Genomic DNA, 12686 nt, shown 5'->3' on the forward strand with positions numbered 1-12686 from the left:
GCCATAAAGGGAAATGTAGGGAGTGGACATGGTTTTGGTTGAATGATCCATAAAAAAGCTGAATCTGAGGTCTCAAAGGTAGGGAGCTATTTGCAGGCATGTGCAAACACTTCAGAGAAATAAGACCACCTTCTTTCTGTCGCCAAAGGGAGATGAGACTTATAAGAACTGCTGATTTTATCAAGAAGTTCTAATCCATACCAGGAAGTAAAAATCAGGCTGAGAGAGCGTTGGACCAAAGATAAAATAAGTGTGTGCAATCAGCCCCTGTCTTGTAGCGACTCTGTGGCAAAAGTCTTGCCAGTCTGGACTCCGGTGTCATTGCTTGTAAAATGAAGTTATAAGGTTAATTGAATTCTGTAGTTTCTTTTGAGATTTTTGTGCTTATTTTCATCCTGTAAACAAACCGTCATAGAAATTATGATGCCTATACAACTCCACATGAAAAGAGTATATATATATATATATATATATATATATATATATATATATATNTNTGTGTGTGTGTGTGTGTGTGTGTGTGTGTGTGTATATATATATATATATATATATATATTTAAAATTGGTTATTTTGTTTACATTGTCCCCCTTCCTGGTTCCCTTCTGCAAGCCCCCTATTCCATCCCCCTCCCTATATATATATATATATATTTAAAATTGGTTATTTTGTTTACATTGTCCCCCTTCCTGGTTCCCTTCTGCAAGCCCCCTATTCCATCCCCCTCCCCCTACCTCTATTAGGGTTCTCCACCCACCCACCTCCCTTCCCTATGCTGGAACATCAATCCTTCACAGGACCAAGGGCCTCCCCTCCCATTGGTGCCAGATAATTATATATTCATAATATATTCATGCACATATACTGATAGAGAAACATCAAAATCAGTGTGTGCATCCTTAGCAAAGGCACACAATCATGAACTCACATGACTTCTTACGTGGCAATAAGTTAAGTATGGAGACCACTCAAACTCAAACCCACAGGCAAACCTCGCCAATACATACTCTATTATAACCATATGTCTTGGTTTCTTCATCACATAGGAAAGTACATAAACAATAACAAATTTTTGACGTTTTTTTCTGGAGGGACTTTTGCATTTGTACTGGCTTTCTGTCTCCACAGCAATGATTTATACTATGATGTCTCTTAAGTCCATCTACCTTTCCTAGAGAAGTGAGTCGTGTGTGCTGGCTCAGCAGTAAGGACAACTTACTGCTTTTCCAGGGGAGATTCTTAGCAGTACCCACAGCCACCTGGAGCTCCAGGTCCTGGGAACCTAGTGCTCTAGTGTGGCCTCTACAGGCACTCACACACTGGGCACATGCATATATGTACCCACATATATCTATGTGGATGCCACACACACACATACAAATAAAAAATAAACCTTTTAATATAATGTGAGATTTTTTTTCATGACCATAATGAAAAGAATTCAACATAGTGGCAGTTAACATTAAGCTGAGTTTCTTCTAAATCCATATTATTATTTACCTCAAACTCAAGACGCAGTCATCAGCCGGAGAACTTAAAGGTTGTTCACACTGATCACAGAAAAACCAATGTAACTTTAATTGTATTCAATTTACATTTTTTTAATTTAAATGATTAAGGGAGTCAGGATAGACTTGCATTTATGTTAAGCACATCATTTGAGACTAATATTCATCTCAAAGAAAGCAATGAGAATATACCTGTAAACTAAACATTATCTTAAAGCAAAGAAAAATGCAACTTTTTATTTATACATTGTGTGTCTGAGTGTGTGTGTGTGTATGTGTGTGTGTGTGTGTGTGCACATGTGTGCACACATGCCTGTACACGTTCATGGCCAAGAACACATATGGAAGTCAGAGAATAAATTGCAGTGATTCTCTGCTCCTACCATATATGTCTTGGAGATTGAAGTCAGGTCATCGAGCTAGGCAGCATGCGCCTCCTCTGCAAGCTGAATCATCTCCATGGGTTCCAAAGCATATGATTTCATTCATTCTTTCCAGAGTATATTTAAATTTGATTTGGGGAAAAGAAGTGGCCTTTTTCTAGCATTCAATTTTCATGTGGCATCCAGTAAGATGAAAAGCACTCATTGTTAAGTAAATTACAAAAGTCTATCACTTTTATTAACACAACCATCTACACAAAATAGTAAAAGCTGTGGTACAAATAACCAGGCCAAATATTTTATAAAATAGGCTGAATATAATTTATTAAGATTTTTAATAGAACCAAGGTCAGAAATAGTATTTGTTTTTCCTAATGTGGTAAATTAAATGCAGCTTGTTTTGCTTAGCATTTTAAACTATACATTCACACATATACATGTATACAGGCATATGTACAAACCACATGTCATTATACATGCTTATGTATATACTCACACTTTTCATATATGTGTGCATACTGATGCATACTGATGCGTGCACCCAACTTGACACAGCACTATTAGAGGTAGTCACAGTCGGTGATCAGGGAGGATGTGCTAAAACACCTGGCTGAAACATCTGTCTTAATTATTGTGTTGAATGAAACACGTGGTCCACATTTGTGATATTCCCAGCCAGAAGCACCCTGAGAGCACCATGGTGTATTCTCTTAATCACTATGGAAACCAAGCAAACAGTTTGCTCTCTGTCTGTGATGCTAAAGTCCCAGTCATGCAATGTTAGAAGACCACTGGATACTCAGCTCCCCACCCTAACAATGGAAAATGAACTTATCTGCAAATGGTCACTTTATCTGCATTAAGTGCCAAGTCTTGTCGGTTTGGGAAGAAGTGTGTGCTGTTATTGCTTTAAAAAGATTTTAATGAAATATACTTTTCACAAGTTGCAAATTCCAGAAAGTGTTTAGTAACAAATGGAAAGGAAGGATCAAATGGCATTTTGTGTTACTTTATTCATACGTTTGCTTAAAGAACTCTGCACCTTTAAGTTTTGCTGCCCCACTTTCCACCAAGTCTAAAGGTATGAGGGCTTCAGTTAAATCATTTCCTACCTTTCATTTTGCTTGATATATTGAACATGAAAGGTGAGTACAGTGGTACTCCCCTGGAAAATCATCCAGATCTTGAACAGAACCCCCAAAAAGAGAAGGAAAATAGGGGATTCTGTGCTAGTGCTAGCATAGCTTTTACTTATATCTACAGACTTTGCAACAGTCTTGGGTACCATCCCATGGTCGATTACATCATGAGCGAAATGGCATTGGGCCACTTCTTCCTGGTGTCCTAGCCTGGTCTCTGCTCCTCCACCACTGAGTAGAACTCACGTCAGGGAATGAGTCAATCACTGACAAAGAACACAGAGCGCACCCATGCTTTATGGATAGATTTCCACAGCTTCCATGTTGTAAGTCATTTTTGAAACTGAATTTCTTGCTATAGATTTCACAACAGATTAAAAATCTGGACTTTGAGCCCCGATGTTTCTTTCCTGAAGAACACGTGTTTATTTTTGTTACTGTAGTTTATCCTCCTCCTATGTAGTGAGTAAATACTCTGCCTCCTGTTAGAGTTCTTTCTAGTCTACATTCTACCTTTTCTAGAGAAATCTAGAAAAGGAGAAGAATCACCTCCTAAGTGCACTTTCTTTTCCTAACCCCTGACTCTTCTTAAATATTAAGATATTGTCCCTTACATCTCCAATACTTTTTTAACTTATTTTATTAGATATTTTCTTCATTTACATTTCAAATGCTATCCTGAATGTCCGCCACCCTGCTCCCCTGCTCACGCACTCCTACTTCTTGGCCCCATACCCCTGTGTGAGGGATATAAAGTTTGCAAGACCAAGGGGCATCTCTTCCCAACGATGGCTGACTAGGCCATCTTCTGCAATATATGCAGCTAGAGACACGAGCTCTGGGGTACTGATTAGTTCATATTGTTGTTTCACCTATACGGTTGCAGACCCCTTCAGTTCCTTGGGTAATTTCTCTAGCTCCTCCATTGGTATTTCTGTGCTCTATCCTATAGAAGACTGTGGGCATCCACTTCTATATTTGCCAGGCATTGGCATAGCCTCACAGAGATAGCTATATCAGTGTCCTTTCAGCAAGTTCTTGCTGGCATATGCAATAGTGTCTGTGTTTAGTGACTGATTATGGGATGGACCCCCAGGTGGGGCAGTCTCTGGATGGTCCATCCTTTCGTCTTAGTTCCAAACTTTGTCTCTGCCACTTCTTTCATGGGTGTTTTATTCCCTATTTTAGGGAGGAGTGAAGTATCCACATGTTGGTCTTCCTTATTCTTGATTTTCTTGTGTTTTAGAGATTGTATCTTGGATATTCTAGGTTTCTGGACTAATATCCACTTATCAGTGAGTGCATATTATGTGAGTTATTTTGTAACTGGGTTACCTCACTCAGGATGATACCCTCCAGATATATCCATTTGCCTAAGAATTCCATAAATTCATTGTTTTTAATAGTTGAGTAGTACCTCATTGTGTAAATGTACCACATTTTCTGTATCCATTCCTCTGTTGAGGGACATCTGGGTTCTTTCCAGCTTCTGGCTATTATAAATAAGGCAGCTATGAACATAGTGGAGCATGTGTCCTTATTACCAGTTGGAACATCTTCTGGGTATATACCTAGAAGAGGTATTGCTGGATCTTCTGGTAGTACTATGTCCAGTTTTCTGAGGAACCACCAGACTGATTTCCAGAGTGGTTGTACAAGCTTGAAATCCCACCAGCAATGGAGGAGTGTTCCTCTTTCTCCACTTATTGCTTCTACTTCCTTTTGCATATCCTTAATGGTTTTGTTCAATTCCATGCCCTGTTTGGTTGTGTTTTCCTGTAATTCTTTAAGGGATTTTTGTGTTTCTTCTAGCTGTTTAGCAGTGTTATCCTGTAATTATTTAAGGGATTTTTGTGTTTTTTCTAGCTGTTTAGTAGTGTTTGCCTGTAGTTCTTTAAGGTCTTCTTCCTGTTTAGCAGTGGTCTCCTGTAATTCCTTGAGGGATTTTTGTGCTTCCTTTTTAAGGGCTTCTACTTGTTTAGCATTGTTCTCCTGCATTTGAGTGAGTTATTAATGTCCTTCTTCAAATCTTCTACCACCGTCATGAGATATGATTTTAAATCCACATCTTACTTTTTGGGTGTGTTGGGGAATCCAGGACTCGCTGTGGTGGGCGTACTAGGTTCTGATGGTGTNCCATGTTCTTGGTTTCTGTTAGTAAGATTCTTACGTTTGCCTTTCGCCATCTGGAAACCTCTGGTGTTAATTTTCAAGCTGTCTCTGGCTGGAGTTTGATCCTCCTGTGATTCTGTTAGCCCCCTTCAGCACTCCTAGGAATCCAACTCTCCCCTGTGTCCCCTTGGTCAGAGTACTCTCTGCAGGCAAGCTCTCCTCTTGCAAGGCAGGTGTCCAGAAGTCTGGAGCTCTGATCCTCCTTCTGAGTCCTGGGGTCAAAACCCTCCCTGTAGGCTGACTCTCCCTACATGATCCAGAGGACCCGTGATCTCAAGGACCTGTTGTGTGGAGAGTCCTCCCGAGCGCTCAGCTGTCTCCACTGGGGTTCAGAAGAGAGATGGCAGGGATGGCAGCAACCGGACCGGAACCCCGCCTCTGGGCGGGCAGTGTTCCTATGTCCCTGTTCCTGCTGGCACAAGCCCCTGCTGGATTCTCTGGAGTTGACTGTGTTCCACTCACTGTGATCCTGAGGATCTGTGGTGTGGAGAGTCCTCTGGAGCGCTCAGCTGCCTCCGCTGGGGTTCATAAGCCCCCAATACTTTTTAAGAGCTAGCCCAGGAAACCCTGCGGATCCCTGTGATAATCATTGGTACTGAAGAATAATTTTTTTTTTTTAACTGAGATCTGAGTGGAAGCTCCATTTTTTTTTTTTAGAAAGATTTTTGACCTAATGTCAAGGAGCATGTATTCAAACCCTAGTCCTTGCAGCAGTTGTCTTTGCAATATCCTGCGTTGTCAGTGTCTTCTTGAGTAACGTGAGCCCAACAAAGGGGTTGGGATACCTGTCCTCTGAGATCCTTTCCTGCTGTGATACCCTATGATTCTCCCACAGCCTCTGGGATAAACTGTCAAGTAACTTAAATGCAATGCCCAACCACACATAAATTCTACAGTCATTTTCAGCATCTCTTAACCATACCTAAGTCATATGTACCACCAGAACACTCCATGGATACACTACTCAAATAAAAAAATAGACTGCAGCATCTGCATTTGTTTGAACTGGGCCACTTGTCTCCTTAGAGCGTCAATTTGGAGCTAACCTTACTAGCTCTAAGAAGGCCAGGATTAATATTTGTCCTTTCTAGGCATGGCATATAAATATGTTCAATAGTCATTAATGAAGTGGACGTGGATGATATGGTCATTAATGCTACTCTTCATCTTATGTCAATAATGTTTTTTTTTAATTGAGTCACTTCTAGTCAAAGAGCATTCTTTAGGATTTCTTCTACATGCTGTCTTACACCAACATGGCACAGAGTTTAAGGATGTGGGTTTCTGTGATTTGGAGGTGTCGGGATACCTGTGGCCTCAGAATCACACCTGCAGGTGTTTACTCTTCTCTGTAATCTCTGATGTTTGCAACAAGGCTTCTTTGTCTATCTGGTCACTTGGCTCCACACAAATGTCCAAAGCTAAATTCTGTGGCTGCTAAACTCATTTAAGTCAATGTGGGAATTAAAGTCACTTCATGCTTAGCCACTCTAAGCTTCACTAGTCCTAGGTGATCTCTCATTCATCTATCTCATATAGAAGCAATTCTTTAATTTTCAGAAATGCAAGTTGCATCTATGAAGAAGCAATTATTCCATTGGAGTCTGTGTGGTATCCCTGGTCCCTGGCAGTGGGAACACTAGAACAGACTTCCCCTGTATCAGCTGCGTCCTAAAGTCCCCACCAGACTAATAGGGCTACCTGAGCCTTATATCTTCATAGGTCCTTGAAAAATGTTTGACTGGGTGTGGTGGCACACACCTTTAATCCCAGCACTCGGGAGGCAGAGGCAGGCGGATTTCTGAGTTCNTGAGTTCCAGGACAGCCAGGGCTATACAGAGAAACCCTGTCTCAAAAAACCAAAAAGAAAAAGAAAAAGAAAAGAAAAAAAGAAAAGAAAAATGTTTGAGACTAATCATTCTGTACTATAATTTTTCCTCTGTGATATGTAACTCCCTAAATCACAGTGAAATCCCCTTTGCTTCAGGTTTTTACTTTCAACCAAACATGTTCAAGGTCCAAACACTCTGCTCACTTGTACAAATCCCCTTACATCTGAGCACCCCCGTTCAAAACTTCATCAGGTAAGAAGCGGGATGCCTTTTGACACCCTTTGTAGTAGAACAGGTCTTATGTCCTGGCTGTCCATCATCCATTATTAAACAGAGAGTAACAAAAACACTCGAGGATATTCAAGTCTAAATGCCTTTTTCATGAATTTTAAGTAAAGCCTTCAGAACTTGGGGAGCTTTTTCAGGTGTGAACTGGACCAGGGTATCAAAGTGATATTGTAGGAACATTAGTTCTTAGGGGGTTCAACAGCTCCATTAGGGTAGCAAAGTGAGCTGCTTCTTTGCCTTGCCTTTGTCTTTGCTGATGTCAGTTCCACCCCTGCATGAGGCAGATGAATGCCTCTGACTGACAGAGAAAAGGTCACATTCATCCAAATGAAAGAGGAAATAGCACATGGCGCCCATTACATTATGAAATTTTCTTATTCATCCAAGTGGGTGCACAGTGATAACATTATACATTAACATCTGCCCAATCAGGCCCCCACCTCCTTGCACCCCATCTCCACACAGATCTTCTGATTCTTCCACTTTTAGTTCCAAGCCATTGTTTCCCTTGAGCATTCCACACCTTCCCACCCTCTCCATCCACACTGGTCCTGCTTATTGCTCTGATTTTAGCTGCCTTGACACCTGTACAGGCAGGTGCCTCTCCCAACAGCCCATCTGAGTCTCATATGCCTGTAACATGTCTTCGCTTCCTCACAACACCACAGTCTGAGTCTATGATAATCTATGTAATTATGCGTGCAAGAACTTATCCATCAAGACTCCAAGATGCACTGAAGGAAGAAGGGAGCAGAAGGTCTAATCCTCCTGACTATATCAGAAGAAAACCTAATTCAATTATACAAAAATGACATTTGCCTCATATGTGTAACTGTATGTCCTTAAGAACAGATTTGTGTCAGTTCCTTGTAATGTTTCAAGACGTTTTCTGATGCACAATGTGTTTCAATCTGTCGTCACACTTCTTTAAACCAAGAGTCTTGTGTACCTGAGAACAAGTATAATTTACAATTGGATCTTGGTCCGGTCTGTGCTACTGTCACAGAAGGCTTGAAACAAGATACGTGTAAAGATCAAAATTTTATTTCCTCACTGTCCTAGAAGGTAAGAAGAAAACCAAGGTGCGTCCACCTGGTGAGGGGAGAGGGTTTCTGCTGCAACCTCCAGTGACAGAAGGCAAGGTATCCAATCACTGCCCCAGATGTTTTCCTTAAAAGAACATTCGTTCCATGAAGGAGACAGAGTCCTCATGTAACCATCTCTTAGAGGCCTTTTATAAACTATGCCAGCCACAGCTCACAGAGGAAACGCATTCAAGACATGCTGATAATAAAATTGACAGCATATTTGAGGATAACTCTGTAATATGTTCTAAGTTTTACTAAAAAATGTTGTTCGATTTGGGATAGGCAGATTTTATCTGCTGAGCAATTGCACAGATTCTCTTCACCTGTGTATCAGACCTAAGGTTTAAAACAAATGTGTCAGACATTGCACTTTCCTCAACAAGTAAGAGAGGTCGTTTGTGTCAAGGGAAGCTTTAGTCTCCCCCACCCCCACCCCCAGTTGGCTAGGTGCCCAGTCAGTTGTGTCCACTGCAGAGAAGAAGAGTAGAAACCGGTCAGTTAAAGTGTGATTGGCTTCAATTAGCACTCCCCCAGGTTCTGACAGCCACTGATGCTGCCAAGGAAAGTGCTTCCTTCAAACAGTGTGACATTTCAAGAAAATATCAACAACAACAACAAAGGAAATAGTTCAAAATAGATTCTCATAGCCAAACACCCACTGCTCAGTGTAGAATCAAGCCATACTTAAATCTACTATATAAGGAAATAAATCTTGAATATTGGGTAGTTCAGGAAACATTAGATGTGGGATCCTCCTCAATGTAAGATTCCCTTTGAGTGAGAGAAAGCAGAGGTGGTTAGGCAGGCTCTTGAAGGATGAATAGATATACTCAACAAGCAGGCTTAAGAGGAAAGGTTAAACATCTTCTAAGGCCTAAGGACCAAGCAATGGTATGTAATTGGGAGCACACATTACCCTGAAGAGTTGAAGAAGCTTTCACCCTCATGCTGGAAGTGAGGGAAGTAAGCCATAAACCATGACAGCTGGAAACCATGTGAGTCAGAGTTTTCATCACTCCTCAAAGTATTCTTATTTGTAATTCTATAGTCACTGGAAAATTCTTCAGAAGCAGCTACATAGTGCTGCTGCTTAGTTTCCCAACTGTACAGTCTATTCCTCACTCGTCAACTTAGCTTCAGTACTGACTCATCACTATCCGCTCTAATCCGTATTTTATGCCCGCTTTCAAAATAACTCTAAATTCAATCAATGTTTTTTCTTTTTCTTCAAATTTGTCTTAAGGTTCCAGTAATGCCTGTGAGTCAATGACTCCCACCAAGAAATAAATCAGTGATGATAAATGGAAAGTTCCCGAGTGCTAACCTATTGGCTTCTCCAGGCATTAAGAATTACAGAGCATTAGGGATGGTCATGACTCACACAGGCTTTGAATAGCAGCAGCCACTTATTTTCTTCATCTGGAGGTGAGAGGCATGGGAATCAAACTGAGCTTTGCCCATGCTAGGCAAGCACACTGTCACTGATCTACACTCCCAGCACCTGACTGTCAGAAGGATGCATAACAGGTCCTATTGAAGTACCCAAATGTATACAAGTAGGTCACTACCATCATTATCTTTCTAAGGCAAAACATGAGTTCTTAACTGGAAGAGTTACATATACAAACACATATATAAACCCTAAGTATTTGTAGCCTTACATCTCTTCCTGCTTCAAAATAATCTCCTTTTAGCTTCATATTTCCTCTTCACTTGTACTTGAATATTTTCCTCACTCCAAATCTTCATAACAATCCATCCTTGCCAAATTCATCTCCTGAATTATCGTCTTATTTTTATAGCAATTCATCATGGCTAATTGCTCTCTAGCGTGTTATAGTTAACAAAATATATTTCTACATGCATTTTCTTAAGCTCTGAATTCAAATTCCAATCACAATTTCATCTGGCCAATGCCATTTCCCAAGTCCAACACTCAACACTCAACACTCCAGTGCTAAAACTGAAGCACAAAATACTTTGAATAGCCGAAGCAAAGTCCTAAACAAAGAGGGTAGCAAGAGGTGTCAGAATACCTGACCTCAAATTATACTTCAGAACCACAGCAAAAAAGAATCTGTGTGGCATTCACACACACATGCACACACACACACACATACAGAGACACACACAGACACACACGGGTGAGTAGAACAGAATTAGAGTAGGGGATACAGAAATAAACCTATATTTGAACAGTTAGCTAAATTTTGACAAAATGTCAAAAATATCCACTTAAGGAGAGACAAATGGTGTGTCAAAATCAGGTATCTGGATGAAAAACTGAGACTAGATCCACACCTCTCACCCTATCCAAACAGTAGACTCAAAATAGATGGAGTTTTACAAAGGTTGTAAAATATGATACTGTTATAAGAAAGCATAGATAAAACTTGGTAAACAAAGACAACACCAATAGACATGCCAATGTGTGTAGGAAAAACCCACAAGACCTCAACCTTACACAAAGTGTGGCAGGCAACTAAGGAGTTCTTGGAGCAGAAGGGGTGGTCTTCCATGGGGAAGGGCATAGTTGGTTATCTAATACCAAATTGTCAGCCCTGAAAACATACATTCAGGTAACATTATACAGACTGGACAAATTATACTTAGGGAAGTATATGTATGTGTATATACATATATACATTCAATAACAACTAGTAAAAAAAAAAAAGAGGCCATGAATTTGAAGGAGAGTTGAGGGAGCATATGAGATGGTTTAGATGGAGAAAAATGAAGGGAGAAATGTGATAATTATAATTATTGTTGTAAAATCTCAAAAATAAAATGCAAAACATTCAAAATAAAAAACTGGCAGTAGTATAGACATAGGCATGGACTTTTTGAAGAACACCCGAATAGCACAGGCATGTCTATTGGTATCTTCCTTGTTCATATTTGGGCAGCCACGTTGGTGAGTCTTTATGGAGGTAGCCATTAGCTGAGCACAAACTACATACCAAATACTCCCAGTGACTCCACAGACTTTATTTCAATGATTTCTCCCCAAACCAAATTCAAACACAAGTTAACATCTCTGCTGTAGAGAGTTAATATGCTTTTTGGAAACTACAAAAGCAAGAATTTAACCAGGGATGTTTTCTACACAGTCAATGAAGTTAAGTCCTGGTTTCTCTCACTACTGGCCTTAGTTCCCTGTCTCTATTCCTCATCATCATTCTACATTTTACCTTCACTTTCTCATCTTGCTCTTGTTCCATAAACAACACTTTTCTAGTGATAATCTCCATGGGTACTATTAATTCTAAAACTCTTAAATTTGTGAAAGTCTGAATTTACTCCCAGGTGTTCTACTAATATAGACCATTGCCTCTATTTTGAATACACACAGTGCTCCAATTTGAAGCTCATGGATGTCTATTTTTTGACCTTGAAGTAATGAGTTGTTACAAATACAACCACAGATTTCTGGAATGTGAAGGAACCTTCAAGATCTAGTTATTGATCCTCCAAACACTGCACAGGACATTCCTCCATTCTTCTCAAGGTAGGTTTACACTGAAGAACTAATTTAGAAGTGAGTCTACTTTTCCCTGAGTTTCTTACCTCAATATCTCACAAAGTAATTTCAGCTTAAAGACAAGTGCTCTCTTCATGATCCAACTTCTTCACCATATAGACAAGAAACAATCTACTTCAAAACTGGGGCATCATATACTCCTTTCAAAGTATCCTGGTTTAACTTCTCTGTCAACTTGACAAATTGTGAAACAGTTGTCAGGAAAATGATATTAACATGTACCCCCTCTTCCTCAAAAAGATATTTTCTAAAAGCAATTTCAATATACTCCAGTAATTTATGCATATCTATAACAAGACAAAAGTAGATCAGAATGAAGATACAAGGAGGTAACTGTTACCAAAATTTAGACAGCAAGTATTAGTTCATCAGAGAACAATCACTTATTAGAGGTTTTTGTTTGTTTGTTTGTTGGTTGGTTTGGGGGTTTTTTTGCTTGTTTGTTTTTGTTTTTTGTTTTGTTTGTTTGTTTGTTTGTTTGTTTTTGTTTTTCGAGACAGGGTTTCTCTGTGTAGCCATGGATATCCTGGAACTCACTCTGTACTAAAGGCTGGCCTCTAACTAAGAAATCGGCCTGCTGAGTGTCTGAGCTGGTAAGAGAGCCATCTTTACTCCGGTGCATTGCCCGGGAGAGGGCGGACTGCAGAACTGAAACTACTTCTGGGAAAGATCCCGTTTCTGGCTCCAGACATAATACAGGCACGTTCCCTACCAGAGGAGAGGGGTCTACCCAGAAG

General features: G+C 40.1%; 1 protein-coding gene across 4 annotated transcripts in view; it reads right to left on the reverse strand.

Annotated features, from left to right (window-relative positions):
- The window catches only part of Pde1a (phosphodiesterase 1A), a 287640-nt gene that overhangs the window by 200167 nt on the left and 74787 nt on the right, over positions 1–12686 (reverse strand). The window lies entirely within an intron of this gene.

This window comes from Mus pahari, chromosome 3 (genome assembly GCF_900095145.1).
Source record: "Mus pahari chromosome 3, PAHARI_EIJ_v1.1, whole genome shotgun sequence".
Lineage (NCBI taxonomy): Eukaryota > Metazoa > Chordata > Mammalia > Rodentia > Muridae > Mus > Mus pahari.